This window comes from Daucus carota, chromosome 8 (assembly GCF_001625215.2).
Source record: "Daucus carota subsp. sativus chromosome 8, DH1 v3.0, whole genome shotgun sequence".
Lineage (NCBI taxonomy): Eukaryota > Viridiplantae > Streptophyta > Magnoliopsida > Apiales > Apiaceae > Daucus > Daucus carota.
The window spans coordinates 7,537,138-7,552,328 of record NC_030388.2 but is presented as its reverse complement, the minus strand read 5'-3'; the positions used below and the strand labels follow the sequence as shown (position 1 = coordinate 7,552,328).

At 44.8% G+C, this 15,191-nt stretch overlaps 15 non-coding genes across 15 annotated transcripts; all 15 read left to right on the top strand.

Annotated features, from left to right (window-relative positions):
* The first annotated feature begins 10,176 nt into the window (after nucleotides 1-10,176).
* On the top strand, nucleotides 10,177-10,295 carry LOC135148785 (5S ribosomal RNA). The gene has a single exon (XR_010286862.1). It is a non-coding gene; the product is annotated as a 5S ribosomal RNA (ribosomal RNA).
* A 218-nt stretch (nucleotides 10,296-10,513) lies between these two features.
* LOC135148784 (5S ribosomal RNA) lies at nucleotides 10,514-10,632 on the top strand. The gene has a single exon (XR_010286861.1). It is a non-coding gene; the product is annotated as a 5S ribosomal RNA (ribosomal RNA).
* A 219-nt stretch (nucleotides 10,633-10,851) lies between these two features.
* LOC135148783 (5S ribosomal RNA) lies at nucleotides 10,852-10,970 on the top strand. The gene has a single exon (XR_010286860.1). It is a non-coding gene; the product is annotated as a 5S ribosomal RNA (ribosomal RNA).
* Nucleotides 10,971-11,190: 220 nt separating this feature from the next.
* LOC135148782 (5S ribosomal RNA) lies at nucleotides 11,191-11,309 on the top strand. Its single transcript, XR_010286859.1, has one exon. It is a non-coding gene; the product is annotated as a 5S ribosomal RNA (ribosomal RNA).
* A 220-nt stretch (nucleotides 11,310-11,529) lies between these two features.
* Nucleotides 11,530-11,648, top strand: LOC135148781 (5S ribosomal RNA). The gene has a single exon (XR_010286858.1). It is a non-coding gene; the product is annotated as a 5S ribosomal RNA (ribosomal RNA).
* Nucleotides 11,649-11,868: 220 nt separating this feature from the next.
* Nucleotides 11,869-11,987, top strand: LOC135148780 (5S ribosomal RNA). The gene has a single exon (XR_010286857.1). It is a non-coding gene; the product is annotated as a 5S ribosomal RNA (ribosomal RNA).
* Nucleotides 11,988-12,207: 220 nt separating this feature from the next.
* On the top strand, nucleotides 12,208-12,326 carry LOC135148779 (5S ribosomal RNA). The gene has a single exon (XR_010286856.1). It is a non-coding gene; the product is annotated as a 5S ribosomal RNA (ribosomal RNA).
* A 220-nt stretch (nucleotides 12,327-12,546) lies between these two features.
* Nucleotides 12,547-12,665, top strand: LOC135148777 (5S ribosomal RNA). The gene has a single exon (XR_010286854.1). It is a non-coding gene; the product is annotated as a 5S ribosomal RNA (ribosomal RNA).
* Nucleotides 12,666-12,877: 212 nt separating this feature from the next.
* Nucleotides 12,878-12,996, top strand: LOC135148776 (5S ribosomal RNA). The gene has a single exon (XR_010286853.1). It is a non-coding gene; the product is annotated as a 5S ribosomal RNA (ribosomal RNA).
* A 212-nt stretch (nucleotides 12,997-13,208) lies between these two features.
* On the top strand, nucleotides 13,209-13,327 carry LOC135148775 (5S ribosomal RNA). The gene has a single exon (XR_010286852.1). It is a non-coding gene; the product is annotated as a 5S ribosomal RNA (ribosomal RNA).
* A 220-nt stretch (nucleotides 13,328-13,547) lies between these two features.
* On the top strand, nucleotides 13,548-13,666 carry LOC135148774 (5S ribosomal RNA). Its single transcript, XR_010286851.1, has one exon. It is a non-coding gene; the product is annotated as a 5S ribosomal RNA (ribosomal RNA).
* A 212-nt stretch (nucleotides 13,667-13,878) lies between these two features.
* LOC135148773 (5S ribosomal RNA) lies at nucleotides 13,879-13,997 on the top strand. The gene has a single exon (XR_010286850.1). It is a non-coding gene; the product is annotated as a 5S ribosomal RNA (ribosomal RNA).
* Nucleotides 13,998-14,217: 220 nt separating this feature from the next.
* On the top strand, nucleotides 14,218-14,336 carry LOC135148772 (5S ribosomal RNA). The gene has a single exon (XR_010286849.1). It is a non-coding gene; the product is annotated as a 5S ribosomal RNA (ribosomal RNA).
* A 220-nt stretch (nucleotides 14,337-14,556) lies between these two features.
* On the top strand, nucleotides 14,557-14,675 carry LOC135148771 (5S ribosomal RNA). The gene has a single exon (XR_010286848.1). It is a non-coding gene; the product is annotated as a 5S ribosomal RNA (ribosomal RNA).
* Nucleotides 14,676-14,895: 220 nt separating this feature from the next.
* On the top strand, nucleotides 14,896-15,014 carry LOC135148556 (5S ribosomal RNA). Its single transcript, XR_010286636.1, has one exon. It is a non-coding gene; the product is annotated as a 5S ribosomal RNA (ribosomal RNA).
* The last annotated feature ends 177 nt before the right edge of the window (nucleotides 15,015-15,191 follow it).

The window sequence follows — 15,191 nt, the reverse complement described above, 5'->3', positions numbered from 1 at the left end:
GGTTCAAGAGGCTTCCCGCTGATTCCATCAGCTCTTGGAGAAAAATGTGCGAACAGTTTGTGGGACAATTCAGGGCTTCTGTCACTTACGCCCCGCCTGCAAACACTCTGGCCAATATTAAGCAAAAGGAGCATGAGACATTGAGAGAGTATTTCAAGCGCTTCAACGCAGAAGTACCCCCGGGTTAGACCCACTTCAAAGGAAACCCTGAAGAACTTCTTGATAGCGGGGGTAAGGCCCGGAACAGATTTTTGGAAGGAGTTGCAAGGGCGAGAGCCTGAAACCCTAGCGGACTTCTTTGCTAGAGCTGAACCCCATAAGGTGATCGAGGAATCCTTAGCTAAGTTGAAAAAGGAGTCAAAGTCTGAAAGCCGGAGCAGCTGGAAAAACAAGAGGGATAGGTCTTACAGCCCCGATAGGAGGAACACCTACAAGAGGAATCCCTACGTAAGGCCTGCTGGTGAAAAATCCTCGAGCCGAGATGGCAAGACCTCGCCCATTACCGTGAACACAACCAGCTTGCAGGGCTTCGACAAGTCAAGGTTGACAATGAGAAAGGCAAGAGAAGCGAGGTACCACGAATACACGCCACTAACGGCTTCTATAGATCACATTTTTGAAGTCGGAGACAAGGCGAGACTCTTCCGGAAGCCCTTTCGAAGTGGACCCCCTGGAAAGAAAGATCAGGGAAAATATTGTGCTTTCCACGATTTGAACGGACATGACACGGCGGAATGTGTTCATCTTAAAGACCACATAGAGGATCTTATCAGAACAGGATACCTGACGGAGTTTGTAGCCCAAGAGGCTAAGAAATATAAGGAAAAGAGAGCTGAAAGGACAAATAACCAAGAAGCCAACCGTAACACCCGGGCTGGCAGTGTACGAATGATCATCGGAGGACCCTTCGTGGGAGGCCAGGGACGCAGTGCTATGAAGAGATATGTACGGGAAGCCCGAGGGCCGCCCTTAACCAATGTGTGCCATCTGTCTGAAAGGCCTCCCAAAATGTTTAAAAGGGGAGACTATGGACATTACCTTCACTGAGGGGGATGCACGCGCGGTACACCATCCTCATAGCGATGCCCTGGTGGTAACAGCCGTGATCGGAAATGTCAATGTACACAGGCTTCTCGTCGATAACGGAAGCTCTGTCAATATCTTGGCCTACAGTGCGTACCAAAGAATGAAATGGCGGATAAAGATATGATGGCTTGCTATAATGAGTTGTATGGTTTCACAGGGAATGCTGTCCAGATCGTTGGAAGGGTAAGACTCCCGATCACCCTTGGAGTGGAACCCCGGGCTGTCACTCAGGTTTCAGAGTTCATGGTAGTGAACGAAGACATCTCCTATAACGGGATCCTGGGCAGGCCAATCTTAAGGGACATGCGGATTGTAACCTCAATATACCACCTATCCATGAAGTTCCCAACCCCCAATGGGGTAGGATGTGTACGAGGATGTCAAGCTGACTCCCGGGAATGTTATAGCAGGGCTCTGAGGTCCGCAGTAAAAGCCTGCAAAGAAGCCCAACAAATGGACGAAGACATCCCAGAGAGCTGTCATAAGCAGGTGGATATTGAAGAGGAACCCGAAACCAAGGCTCAGGGAAGGGTTTTAATAAAGTTTGTGAAAGCAACCTGCAACATGGTGATTATCGTGCAACACCCAGGGGAAGATCCTTATCTAGAAACCTCGCATGCCGTGCATGAAGGGCTTGCACCCACGGATGCACTCCCAACAAAGAATATTGATACAGCTGAAACCCTGGTTGAAGGAATTGTGGAAGATGCTACTGACAGCGACTTTGAAGGGGAACATCAAAAGCAGCCCCAAAATAAAATGCAAGAAAATGAGTGCGAGGCACCTTGTGACTTCAATAGTGCTATGGTAACCTATCAACTTGGAAACCGAACACGGCTTCCCGTTCATGAAATCCTGGGTACGCAACCCCAAGAGGGTGGCAACAAAGAGGCTACCGTTGAGATCGACCTCGACCCAAGGATGCCGGAACCCAGGTGAAGACCGGAGCAGCTGGGGATACCCTGTCCATCTTGGTGGATGAGTCCGACCCCACTAAAGAACTAAAAATTGGGGAGCAATTGGGGCCGGACCTAAGGGAAACCCTGACCGCGTTCTTAAAGAATAATCTGGACGTCTTCGCTTGGAACCATTCGGATATGATCGGGATTCACCCAGAAGTCATGTGCCACCACCTCAATATTGACCCAGACAGGAAGGGAGTTAGACAGAAGAGAAGACCAATTAGCGGGGAGAGGGCTACCGCTCTTCAAGAAGAGGTAGACCGACTATTGAAAGCAGGCCTAGTGAAGGAAGCTTTTACCCCACATGGCTAGCGAACCCAGTGTTGGTGAAAAAACCTAACGGAAAATGGAGGACTTGCATAGACTTTACCGATCTGAACAAGGCTTGCCCTAAGGACAGCTTCCCGCTCCCTCGAATTGACCAGTTGGTGGATTCCACTGCGGGGCATGCACTGTTAAGCTTCATGGACGCCTACTCGGGCTACAATCAGATCCCCATGTTCGAGCCAGATCAGGAACACACCTCCTTCATCACCGACAGGGGCTTTACTGCTATATAGGCATGCCGTTTGGGTTACTAAATGCTGGGGCTACATATCAGAGGCTGGTCAATAAGATGTTTAAAGATCAGATTGGGAGAACTATGGAAGTGTATGTAGATGACATGTTGGTAAAATCAAAGGAAGCTTACGATCATGTTACACACTTGTCAGAGATGTTCGACATACTGAGGGATTACAGGATGAAGTTGAATCCCCAAAAATGTGTATTTGGGGTTGAATCCGGCAAGTTCTTGGGCTTCATTGTCAATCACAGGGGAATCGAAGCTAACCCTGCGAAGATCAAGGCCTTAATTGAAATGAGGTCGCCTAGGAACGTAAAGGAGGTGCAATGCCTTACAGGCCGAGTCGCCGCCCTAAACCGGTTCATCTCAAAATCCTCAGACAAATGTAGAGAATTCTTTGCAGCCATAAAAAAGGGGCAGAAATTTGAATGGACGACAGAATGCGAGGCTGCTTTCCTGAAGCTGAAGGAGCAACTCGGAAGCCCGCCATTGTTGGCCAAGCCAACGGAGGGTGAAGCCTTGATCCTTTACCTAGGGGTTTCCGAGTTCTCAATTAGCGCTGTCCTCATCAAGGAGGAAGAGCAAGCCCAACAGCCAGTATACTATGTGAGCAAGAGATTACTTGATGCTGAAACCCGCTACTCAAATATGGAGAAGTTAGCCTATGCACTAATTTTGGCTTCCCGTAAACTAAGGCCTTACTTTCAGGCTCACAAGATTGAAGTACGAACATCCTTCCCTCTCAGACAGGTCTTGCACAAGCCGGAAGCCTCGGGAAGAATCATGAAATGGGCAGTCGAGCTAGGCCAGTTTGACATAGAGTACAAGCCTAGAACCGCAATAAAGGGGCAAGCGCTAGCTGACTTCATCTTGGAATTTCCACCCACTTTTGAAGTCGAAGGGATGGAATGCGTACCTAAACCCCAGTCTTCAGTAGCCATACCTGAGAATTGTTCCCCTTGGTGGAACCTGTACGTCGATGGGGCCGTAAACGGAAATGGGGCCGGGGCTGGCATTGTCTTAGTCAGTCCGGAAGGCCATAAGCTGCAAAGCTCCATTCATTTCGACTTCCATGCCACTAACAACGACGCGGAGTATGAAGCCCTAATAGCTGGCCTGAAGCTGGCCTTGGAAATGAGAGTGGAAAACATGAATGTTTACAGTGATTCTATGCTGGTAGTCTGGCACATCCGAGGAGGCTTCCAAGCTAGGGGTCCCCGCACCGATCTCTATATGCGGTATGCCCAGGAACTAATCGGGAAATTCAGGGAAATCAAGCTAGAGCAGATACCCAGGTCTAAGAACGCAGATGCCGATGCCTTAGCCAAATTAGGTTCTCAGAGGGATGCACACATGCTCGGGGTGATCCCCCTCGAAATCCAGTATCAGCCTAGCATCCCCAAAATTGAAGTCATGGATGTTGAAGCTGATGAGACTAACCTCTGGACAACCCCAATCCATGAATACATAGCCAACGGAACCCTGCCTACAGATAAAGATGAGGCCAGGAAATTGAGATACAAGGCAGCCCAATATGTAATTTATGATGGGATTCTTTACAAAAGGGGATTCAATCGGCCCCTCCTCAGGTGTGTTGCTGGGATAAGATGCGAATACATTATGCGCGAGGTGCATGAGGGGATCTGTGGGAATCACTCGGGGGGTGCCTCCCTCGCTCACAAAATCCTCCGTCAAGGCTACTACTGGCCTACTCTCCACAAGGATGCTCATGCCTTCGCCAGGGCCTGTGACAGTTGCCAAAGGTTCTCTAATACAAACAAGAGCCCCGCGGTACCCCTGAAGACCCTGACAAGCCCCTGGCCGTTTGCTGTTTGGGGTATAGATCTGATTGGTGAATTACCAAAAGGGAAAGGAGGGGTGAAATATGCAGTCGTGGCTGTAGATTACTTTACTAAATGGGCTGAAGCTGAACCCCTAGCTTCCATCACTGCAAAGAAGTTGGTAGACTTCGTTTGTCGCGCGATCGTCTGTCGATACGGGGTTCCCTACAAGCTCATATCAGACAATGGGAAACAGTTTGACAGCAATGAAATGATGAATTTCTGTGAAAACCTTGGCATAAAGAAAGGTTTCTCCGCGGTGTGCCACCCTCAAAGCAACGGTCAAACGGAGGCCGTAAACAAAATTATTAAGCACACCCTGAAAGCCAAACTAGAAGAGAAAAAGGGATGCTGGCCGGAGGAACTTCCCATGGTGTTGTGGTCTTACAATACCACTCCAAGGTCTACCACCGGCGAAACCCCGTTCACCCTAACATACGGGTGTGAAGCCATGGTCCCAGTAGAAGTTGGGGCAGGATCTTTTCGAAGGGATAACTATGATCCTGAGAATAATGAGGTCAACCACAGGCTTTACTTAGATCTGATTGAAGAAGTACGGGATACGGCTCAGTTGAAACTCGCTGCACACCAACAGGGGGAGGCCCTTTACAATATTAAAAAAAAAAATGTCTTGCGGAGCATTCGGAGGTGCCCGCACCCTCATCCAAAAGAATATTTAATTCGTGACGACAAGCGCCACGCACAAATTCACAATTCATAAATAAAAGTTTAATTAAACACGGGGAAGGAAGGATTAGGAATCAGCTGGAGAGGAGGAGGCCTTGGGGTCTTCATCGATTGCCAGGGCATCCGAGGAGATTGCATTCTGGGAGGGAGCCACAACTAAGGCCTCCACCTGGGCCACCACATCAAGTTCCGGAAGGGATGCCTTCTCAGCCTCCTGTCGGTCCTTAGCCGCAGTTTCTCCCTCAGAAGTACCCCCAAGAACTTCCTTGGCGCTGGCTTCGGCTTTCCCAGAGCTGGTGGCGTCTTCAACTTTTGCCTCCTCAAGGGCTACCGCAGCGTCGGGCCCCAACTTGGCCCAATCGTTGTCAGGGAAGAAGCGGTAGGCCGATTTCACGCAATCCTTGACCCCTGCGGCAACTCCGGCCTCGAAAACGGCGGCCTCCCGCTCCTTCCTCATCGCCTTTGCAGCAGCGGCAGCCTCCTGCAGCTCCTTCACCTGGCCCTCCAGCCTCTTCACCATCTTCCCCAGGCCATCTGTCTCCTCCTCCAAGGAACGCCTCACAGCGTCCTCCTTCCTCCTCTCCTCACGGACTTTGGCTTCAGCCTCCTTCAGCTCCTGGTTGGCCACCCGCACAAGATCTCTGTCTTTGACAGCGGAAGCCAGGTCTGCCTTAGCCTGCTTCAAATCCGCCCTCATCTTCTCGTTGACCCGGGCTGTGTCAGCAACGTGCTCCCCCATCTTCAGATCGAGGAACAGGCTCTTAGCGTTGGCCACCACCTTATCGCGGGTGGCCTCGGCTATTGAAAGCCTGTCCCACTCCCGGACAGTAGCCTCGGGGATCTGGTCGGAGAGCATCCGCTGAAAGAGCTGAGTCTTTTGAGAAGAGGAGGAAGCGGGAGAGCTGCGGGCCAGGGCTAACCTGGGCTTCTTGCTTGTACGGCCTTCAGCTGAAGACCCCCCCTCAGCAGTCTTGGAGGGGTCCCGCTTGCGACCCCCGGAGGAGGTCTTCTTTTGCTCCAGAGAGGGGGAAGGGAGCTGAGAGAGTGGCTTTACAGGGAGAGGGGCCTGAGAATCGGAGGCCTCCCCGAACAAATCCTCATACTTGGTGGAGCGCTTGATGAATTTGGGAATGTTGGAAGCCATATCTGCAGAAAGAAACAAGGAGAAACAATTAGATAATATGCAAACACATACGGAAATATGGGGAGATGCAAGCATAGCAGATGGCATAAAAATCATAAAGCATGCAGGAAGGGAATTTATAAAGCAAATATCATGTAAGGTGCAAGCTAAGAGGAAACCTGGGCTTCCCGTTGCCTCCACATCTGCACCCCCCTCGTCAACGGGGGATGCATCTACCACCGTAGTGGAAAAACCGAGCCTCTCCAGATTTTCTGGAGTAAGCAGGCTGGAGCCATCACCTAGCCCGGTGGATAGCCCCAACACATGCTTGGCCCTCTCAAGGGACTCTCCCGCCAGAGGAGTCTGCACTGGCATGTCTACAACAAATACAAGCATAAGGAAACTAAACGGGAACCTTAAAGGGCTGAACTAGACAATGGGTTAAGGAAAAGCTGGCTTACTGGGGGAGAGATTGAAGTCCTTCCTGTAGACTGGGCAGTCATAGCAGTAAAGGAAGAGCTTCTGCCAGTCCGACATCGACTGGCGGTTACCCTTGATGCCCTTCTTGTGATGGGTGTTCCAGGCAGTGAGGTAGAAGAACCCTGGGGTCCTGCCAGTAAGTTTCAGCTGGAAGAACCAGCCCAACTCCAAAGCAGACATCCTCACCCCATGGTGGATGTCATAGAGGATGTAGAGGCAGACCGCCATGCGGTAGGAGTTGGGGGTAAGCTGCATGGGGGAGACCTCATAGAAGTCCAAGACCTCCAGGATGAAAGGATGGAGGGGGAGAGACAAACCCAGCCTAAAGAACTGGGCGGAAAGCACGGCTTTGGGGTAGCCGGTGCCTGGCTTGAGGGTGTCAAAGCGGTGACACCTCTCTCCTGGCTTCGGGATCCCCAAGGTGCAGCCAGGGTTGCAGGACTCCAATAGGGACTGCAGCCGAACAGGAGTCATAATGGAGTCCATATGCTCGCAGGCCAGGACTACAGCTGGAGGCTCGATCACCTCCACGGAAGCCTCAGCCTCCCGTTCAGCCTCCTCGGGGCTCCCCTCGAGGGCTTCAGCAGCAGGGTCCAGCGGGAGGCCCGAGGTCCCATCAGCCTTACTAGACTCAGAGGTTGTCCAGTTGAGCTCCTTCACCACCAAATTGCGCCTGGAGCGGGTTCTGGAGCTAACCCCTAAACTGGGCCGGGCAGGTTGAAGGTCCTGGCTAAAGGAGGATCCCGTGTCAACCGCAATAACGGGAGCCTTGCTGGTGGCAGACTGAGAAGAATGTGAGGACATGGATCCTTGAGACATCTACAATAGGAAAGGATGGGTTAACGAAAGGACACAGCAAGACGAGGAGAGGTCGAGAGAAAGAAAGAGGAACAGAAAGGGAGAAGGAGAAGGGGTTTGCGGAAGACTGGGCTGCAAGGGTGGAGCCCTACGAGTGTGAAGGAGGAATGAAGAGGCTTCAGTTGGATCCCTGAAGTGTGAGAGGATTACATCCCTCACAGGAGGCAGCACAAGCCACGGAGGACGGCTCATCTTCTTCGGGAAGCCCAACAAGGGACCCGGAGCGGGAAGCCTAATCCTAACCCTAACCCCAACCGCAACAGTCAACATCCAATAATTACCCTAGGCTACAATCTAAGCAAGTACAACGCAGCAAATCACACAATAAAACATCCAAGGCAGATAAAGACACACAAATGGAGTTCGATCGCAAAAGAGGGGTTTCCTCTGAAGGCTGATTGGGAACCTAGGGTTTATGGCCTAAAATCGTAATTGGGGCTGCGAATCGACAAGGCGTCACAGCAACGCCGAGAGTGGCAGTCAGGTCACAGGATACACATAACATAATCAGGGCCAAATCAAAGCATGTGGTGTGTGTGCATTCAGAGAACGAGTGCACATATTTAACTATACTGGCATGCAGAGCGTATTGGCGGTTTAATCTGCTGAAGTAACCTCAGATGAACAAATGTGGGTGTGTGCACGCATACCGAGGTGAGCAATTGAAAAGCAGAGAAGAGACAAACAGGCATGGATCATACAAGCATTTAGCCACAAACATGGATGAATGTAATGAAAAGGAAAGCCGGAGGCCAAGAAACATACCTTTGGTTGGAAGTTGAAGAAAAGCCGAAGAGAACGCCGGAAAAACGAAGTAGCTCTGCGCCTGGGATGCTTCGAGTGTGAGAGGTGGGAGAGTGAAGAGTTGGAGAGATATAAAAAAGTAAGGCAAGGCTGTGTGTAGGTGTATATATAGCTGTGGCAAGTGGGGGACAGCTGCGCCAGGTGGCGTGTCGTGACTGGCTTGGCGTGGAGAAGGCTTTGATGACGCAGGGCTTCCCGAGGCCCAGGTGGGTGGCTGAAGAGGTAGAGGCAGGCTAGGACTCTACAGCTGCACCGCCTATTTAGGGGATTTTCTGTTACAATTCAAATCAATTCGAATTCAAATTAAACCCCTAAATAATTGGGATCAGCCTTATCACAAACTGACATGGCATACGTGGGAAGCTAGAAAAGTGGAGTAAAATTGTGGAAGCTTGGACATATTTGCGGAAAATAATTTTTATTATTTCGGGATAAATATTCAAGGCTTGTGGTGGTTGTACCGAATTAATATAATTGGTTTTATAATTATGTGTGGGAATTACGTCTGAGTTATTTCTTGTTTCTTACACCGGGCTACGCCCACGTAAGCTTGGGAATAATTTACGACTAATTTCTAACATGATTTAAGGGCTTGCAGCTGGATGATTGAGGGTTACCGTTCTTAGGTTCCTCTCGTATTTAATACTTCAAGGAACCGGGGGGTAGTTGTTGTGCCATAAAATCTCCCTGGGCTTATTTTATAGCCCATCATATTATTTGGGCTTCACTTGGGCTTATTGGAATCATTTGGTTAAGAATAATGGGCTTCGCCATGGCTGGGTGGATCGTTGAAGATGTACAAGAAGGTGTATGGACTTGCATTGGAGGCACATTGAAGGCTGCCATCATAATGGGGGTTGCACCTGAAGGCGCTTTAGGGGTTACCGCTGCTAGGGGTTACCACTAAGTGCATCCTGGCTTGCAGTTACGGGGCTGCAGCTAGGGGATGCCGCTGGCAGGGCTTCCGCCGCCTGGGCAGAATGGCAGGCAGATTCCAAGCAGGACTCTTCTTCCTTGTTTCTAGGAGGACGAATTGGAGACATATTGGGAGTGTATCAGCTATTATTTATCTACGAATTAAGGGATAAATACATCTATTATGGAGATAATTACAATCGGGGAAGATAATTCAAGAATATTCGGATAATCATGCAAGATGAAGGCTTCAAGTGACCTACTTGGAGTGGGATACCGCTGGATAACTACTGAAAGAAGGCTGTTTTATCTCAAACTAGAGGGGATAAGAGCTTATCTCTTCAGAGTCCTAAATCGAGAACTACATGGGCTTGATCCCTATAAATATAGGGTATGTAGGCACCTTGCAAAGGGACGAGGATCATTATTCACGAGTTCTACACTCTAAAGAGAGGCACGTGTAACCTTTGTGACAGATATTTCCGGGCAATTGCAGGACGGAATTCCATAATTCCGGCCTCGTTGTTTGGTTCTTTGCAAGCTCAGCCCTTAAACACACTTGTTTCTCACTAATTCTGTTAGTTTATGTTAACGGTAGCCCCTAAAAGCTAGCCGTGATTTTCGTAGTTGTAATAGATATCCCTATAATTGTGTTATACGGTTCTGGGGGTGTTGTATCAATTCCTCTCACAACAATACAACATTCTTTTCCGAACTTTCCTTTAAAATGTCTTCATCATCATTTTTTAATTTTTTAATTTTTTATTTCTTTATTTTCCCTATTATTTTTATATTTATTAAACAAAATAACACATTCTGAAGTCTGTATATACAATTTATTTGCGCTTCTCTGACGGGTGCGATCATACCAGCACTAATGCACCGGATCCCATCAGAACTCCGAAGTTAAGCGTGCTTGGGCGAGAGTAGTACTAGGATGGGTGACCCCCTGGGAAGTCCTCGTGTTGCACCCCTTTTTCGATTTTTTTCCCATCCGTTTTTTTAAACCAACTTTTCTTCGATTATGGTATAATACAACATTCTTTTCCGAACTTTCCTTTAAAATGTCTTCATCATCATTTTTTAATTTTTTAATTTTTTATTTCTTTATTTTCCCTATTATTTTTATATTTGTTAAACAAAATAACACATTCTGAAGTCTGTATATACAATTTATTTGCGCTTCTCTGACGGGTGCGATCATACCAGCACTAATGCACCGGATCCCATCAGAACTCCGAAGTTAAGCGTGCTTGGGCGAGAGTAGTACTAGGATGGGTGACCCCCTGGGAAGTCCTCGTGTTGCACCCCTTTTTCGATTTTTTTCCCATCCGTTTTTTTTAAACCAACTTTTCTTCGATTATGGTATAATACAACATTCTTTTCCGAACTTTCCTTTAAAATGTCTTCATCATCATTTTTTAATTTTTTAATTTTTTATTTCTTTATTTTCCCTATTATTTTTATATTTATTAAACAAAATAACACATTCTGAAGTCTGTATATACAATTTATTTGCGCTTCTCTGACGGGTGCGATCATACCAGCACTAATGCACCGGATCCCATCAGAACTCCGAAGTTAAGCGTGCTTGGGCGAGAGTAGTACTAGGATGGGTGACCCCCTGGGAAGTCCTCGTGTTGCACCCCTTTTTCGATTTTTTTCCCATCCGTTTTTTTTTAAACCAACTTTTCTTCGATTATGGTATAATACAACATTCTTTTCCGAACTTTCCTTTAAAATGTCTTCATCATCATTTTTTAATTTTTTAATTTTTTATTTCTTTATTTTCCCTATTATTTTTATATTTATTAAACAAAATAACACATTCTGAAGTCTGTATATACAATTTATTTGCGCTTCTCTGACGGGTGCGATCATACCAGCACTAATGCACCGGATCCCATCAGAACTCCGAAGTTAAGCGTGCTTGGGCGAGAGTAGTACTAGGATGGGTGACCCCCTGGGAAGTCCTCGTGTTGCACCCCTTTTTCGATTTTTTTCCCATCCGTTTTTTTTTAAACCAACTTTTCTTCGATTATGGTATAATACAACATTCTTTTCCGAACTTTCCTTTAAAATGTCTTCATCATCATTTTTTAATTTTTTAATTTTTTATTTCTTTATTTTCCCTATTATTTTTATATTTATTAAACAAAATAACACATTCTGAAGTCTGTATATACAATTTATTTGCGCTTCTCTGACGGGTGCGATCATACCAGCACTAATGCACCGGATCCCATCAGAACTCCGAAGTTAAGCGTGCTTGGGCGAGAGTAGTACTAGGATGGGTGACCCCCTGGGAAGTCCTCGTGTTGCACCCCTTTTTCGATTTTTTTCCCATCCGTTTTTTTTTAAACCAACTTTTCTTCGATTATGGTATAATACAACATTCTTTTCCGAACTTTCCTTTAAAATGTCTTCATCATCATTTTTTAATTTTTTAATTTTTTATTTCTTTATTTTCCCTATTATTTTTATATTTATTAAACAAAATAACACATTCTGAAGTCTGTATATACAATTTATTTGCGCTTCTCTGACGGGTGCGATCATACCAGCACTAATGCACCGGATCCCATCAGAACTCCGAAGTTAAGCGTGCTTGGGCGAGAGTAGTACTAGGATGGGTGACCCCCTGGGAAGTCCTCGTGTTGCACCCCTTTTTCGATTTTTTTCCCATCCGTTTTTTTTTAAACCAACTTTTCTTCGATTATGGTATAATACAACATTCTTTTCCGAACTTTCCTTTAAAATGTCTTCATCATCATTTTTTAATTTTTTAATTTTTTATTTCTTTATTTTCCCTATTATTTTTATATTTATTAAACAAAATAACACATTCTGAAGTCTGTATATATAATTTATTTGCGCTTCTCTGACGGGTGCGATCATACCAGCACTAATGCACCGGATCCCATCAGAACTCCGAAGTTAAGCGTGCTTGGGCGAGAGTAGTACTAGGATGGGTGACCCCCTGGGAAGTCCTCGTGTTGCACCCCTTTTTCGATTTTTTTCCCATCCGTTTTTTTTTAAACCAACTTTTCTTCGATTATGGTATAATACAACATTCTTTTCCGAACTTTCCTTTAAAATGTCTTCATCATCATTTTTTAATTTTTTAATTTTTTATTTCTTTATTTTTCCTATTATTTTTATATTTATTAAACAAAATAACACATTCTGAAGTCTGTATATACAATTTATTTGCGCTTCTCTGACGGGTGCGATCATACCAGCACTAATGCACCGGATCCCATCAGAACTCCGAAGTTAAGCGTGCTTGGGCGAGAGTAGTACTAGGATGGGTGACCCCCTGGGAAGTCCTCGTGTTGCACCCCTTTTTCGATTTTTTTCCCATCCGTTTTTTTTTAAACCAACTTTTCTTCGATTATGGTATAATACAACATTCTTTTCCGAACTTTCCTTTAAAATGTCTTCATCATCATTTTTTAATTTTTTATTTCTTTATTTTCCCTATTATTTTTATATTTATTAAACAAAATAACACATTCTGAAGTCTGTATATACAATTTATTTGCGCTTCTCTGACGGGTGCGATCATACCAGCACTAATGCACCGGATCCCATCAGAACTCCGAAGTTAAGCGTGCTTGGGCGAGAGTAGTACTAGGATGGGTGACCCCCTGGGAAGTCCTCGTGTTGCACCCCTTTTTCGATTTTTTTCCCATCCGTTTTTTTTTAAACCAACTTTTCTTCGATTATGGTATAATACAACATTCTTTTCCGAACTTTCCTTTAAAATGTCTTCATCATCATTTTTTAATTTTTTATTTCTTTATTTTCCCTATTATTTTTATATTTATTAAACAAAATAACACATTCTGAAGTCTGTATATACAATTTATTTGCGCTTCTCTGACGGGTGCGATCATACCAGCACTAATGCACCGGATCCCATCAGAACTCCGAAGTTAAGCGTGCTTGGGCGAGAGTAGTACTAGGATGGGTGACCCCCTGGGAAGTCCTCGTGTTGCACCCCTTTTTCGATTTTTTTCCCATCCGTTTTTTTTTAAACCAACTTTTCTTCGATTATGGTATAATACAACATTCTTTTCCGAACTTTCCTTTAAAATGTCTTCATCATCATTTTTTAATTTTTTAATTTTTTATTTCTTTATTTTCCCTATTATTTTTATATTTATTAAACAAAATAACACATTCTGAAGTCTGTATATACAATTTATTTGCGCTTCTCTGACGGGTGCGATCATACCAGCACTAATGCACCGGATCCCATCAGAACTCCGAAGTTAAGCGTGCTTGGGCGAGAGTAGTACTAGGATGGGTGACCCCCTGGGAAGTCCTCGTGTTGCACCCCTTTTTCGATTTTTTTCCCATCCGTTTTTTTTTAAACCAACTTTTCTTCGATTATGGTATAATACAACATTCTTTTCCGAACTTTCCTTTAAAATGTCTTCATCATCATTTTTTAATTTTTTATTTCTTTATTTTCCCTATTATTTTTATATTTATTAAACAAAATAACACATTCTGAAGTCTGTATATACAATTTATTTGCGCTTCTCTGACGGGTGCGATCATACCAGCACTAATGCACCGGATCCCATCAGAACTCCGAAGTTAAGCGTGCTTGGGCGAGAGTAGTACTAGGATGGGTGACCCCCTGGGAAGTCCTCGTGTTGCACCCCTTTTTCGATTTTTTTCCCATCCGTTTTTTTTTAAACCAACTTTTCTTCGATTATGGTATAATACAACATTCTTTTCCGAACTTTCCTTTAAAATGTCTTCATCATCATTTTTTAATTTTTTAATTTTTTATTTCTTTATTTTCCCTATTATTTTTATATTTATTAAACAAAATAACACATTCTGAAGTCTGTATATACAATTTATTTGCGCTTCTCTGACGGGTGCGATCATACCAGCACTAATGCACCGGATCCCATCAGAACTCCGAAGTTAAGCGTGCTTGGGCGAGAGTAGTACTAGGATGGGTGACCCCCTGGGAAGTCCTCGTGTTGCACCCCTTTTTCGATTTTTTTCCCATCCGTTTTTTTTTAAACCAACTTTTCTTCGATTATGGTATAATACAACATTCTTTTCCGAACTTTCCTTTAAAATGTCTTCATCATCATTTTTTAATTTTTTAATTTTTTATTTCTTTATTTTCCCTATTATTTTTATATTTATTAAACAAAATAACACATTCTGAAGTCTGTATATACAATTTATTTGCGCTTCTCTGACGGGTGCGATCATACCAGCACTAATGCACCGGATCCCATCAGAACTCCGAAGTTAAGCGTGCTTGGGCGAGAGTAGTACTAGGATGGGTGACCCCCTGGGAAGTCCTCGTGTTGCACCCCTTTTTCGATTTTTTTCCCATCCGTTTTTTTTTAAACCAACTTTTCTTCGATTATGGTATAATACAACATTCTTTTCCGAACTTTCCTTTAAAATGTCTTCATCATCATTTTTTAATTTTTTAATTTTTTATTTCTTTATTTTCCCTATTATTTTTATATTTATTAAACAAAATAACACATTCTGAAGTCTGTATATACAATTTATTTGCGCTTCTCTGACGGGTGCGATCATACCAGCACTAATGCACCGGATCCCATCAGAACTCCGAAGTTAAGAGTGCTTGGGCGAGAGTAGTACTAGGATGGGTGACCCCCTGGGAAGTCCTCGTGTTGCACCCCTTTTTCGATTTTTTTCCCATCCGTTTTTTTTAAACCAACTTTTCTTCGATTATGGTATAATACAACATTCTTTTCCGAACTTTCCTTTAAAATGTCTTCATCATCATTTTTTAATTTTTTAATTTTTAATTTCTTTATTTTCCCTATTATTTTTATATTTATTAAACAAAATAACAC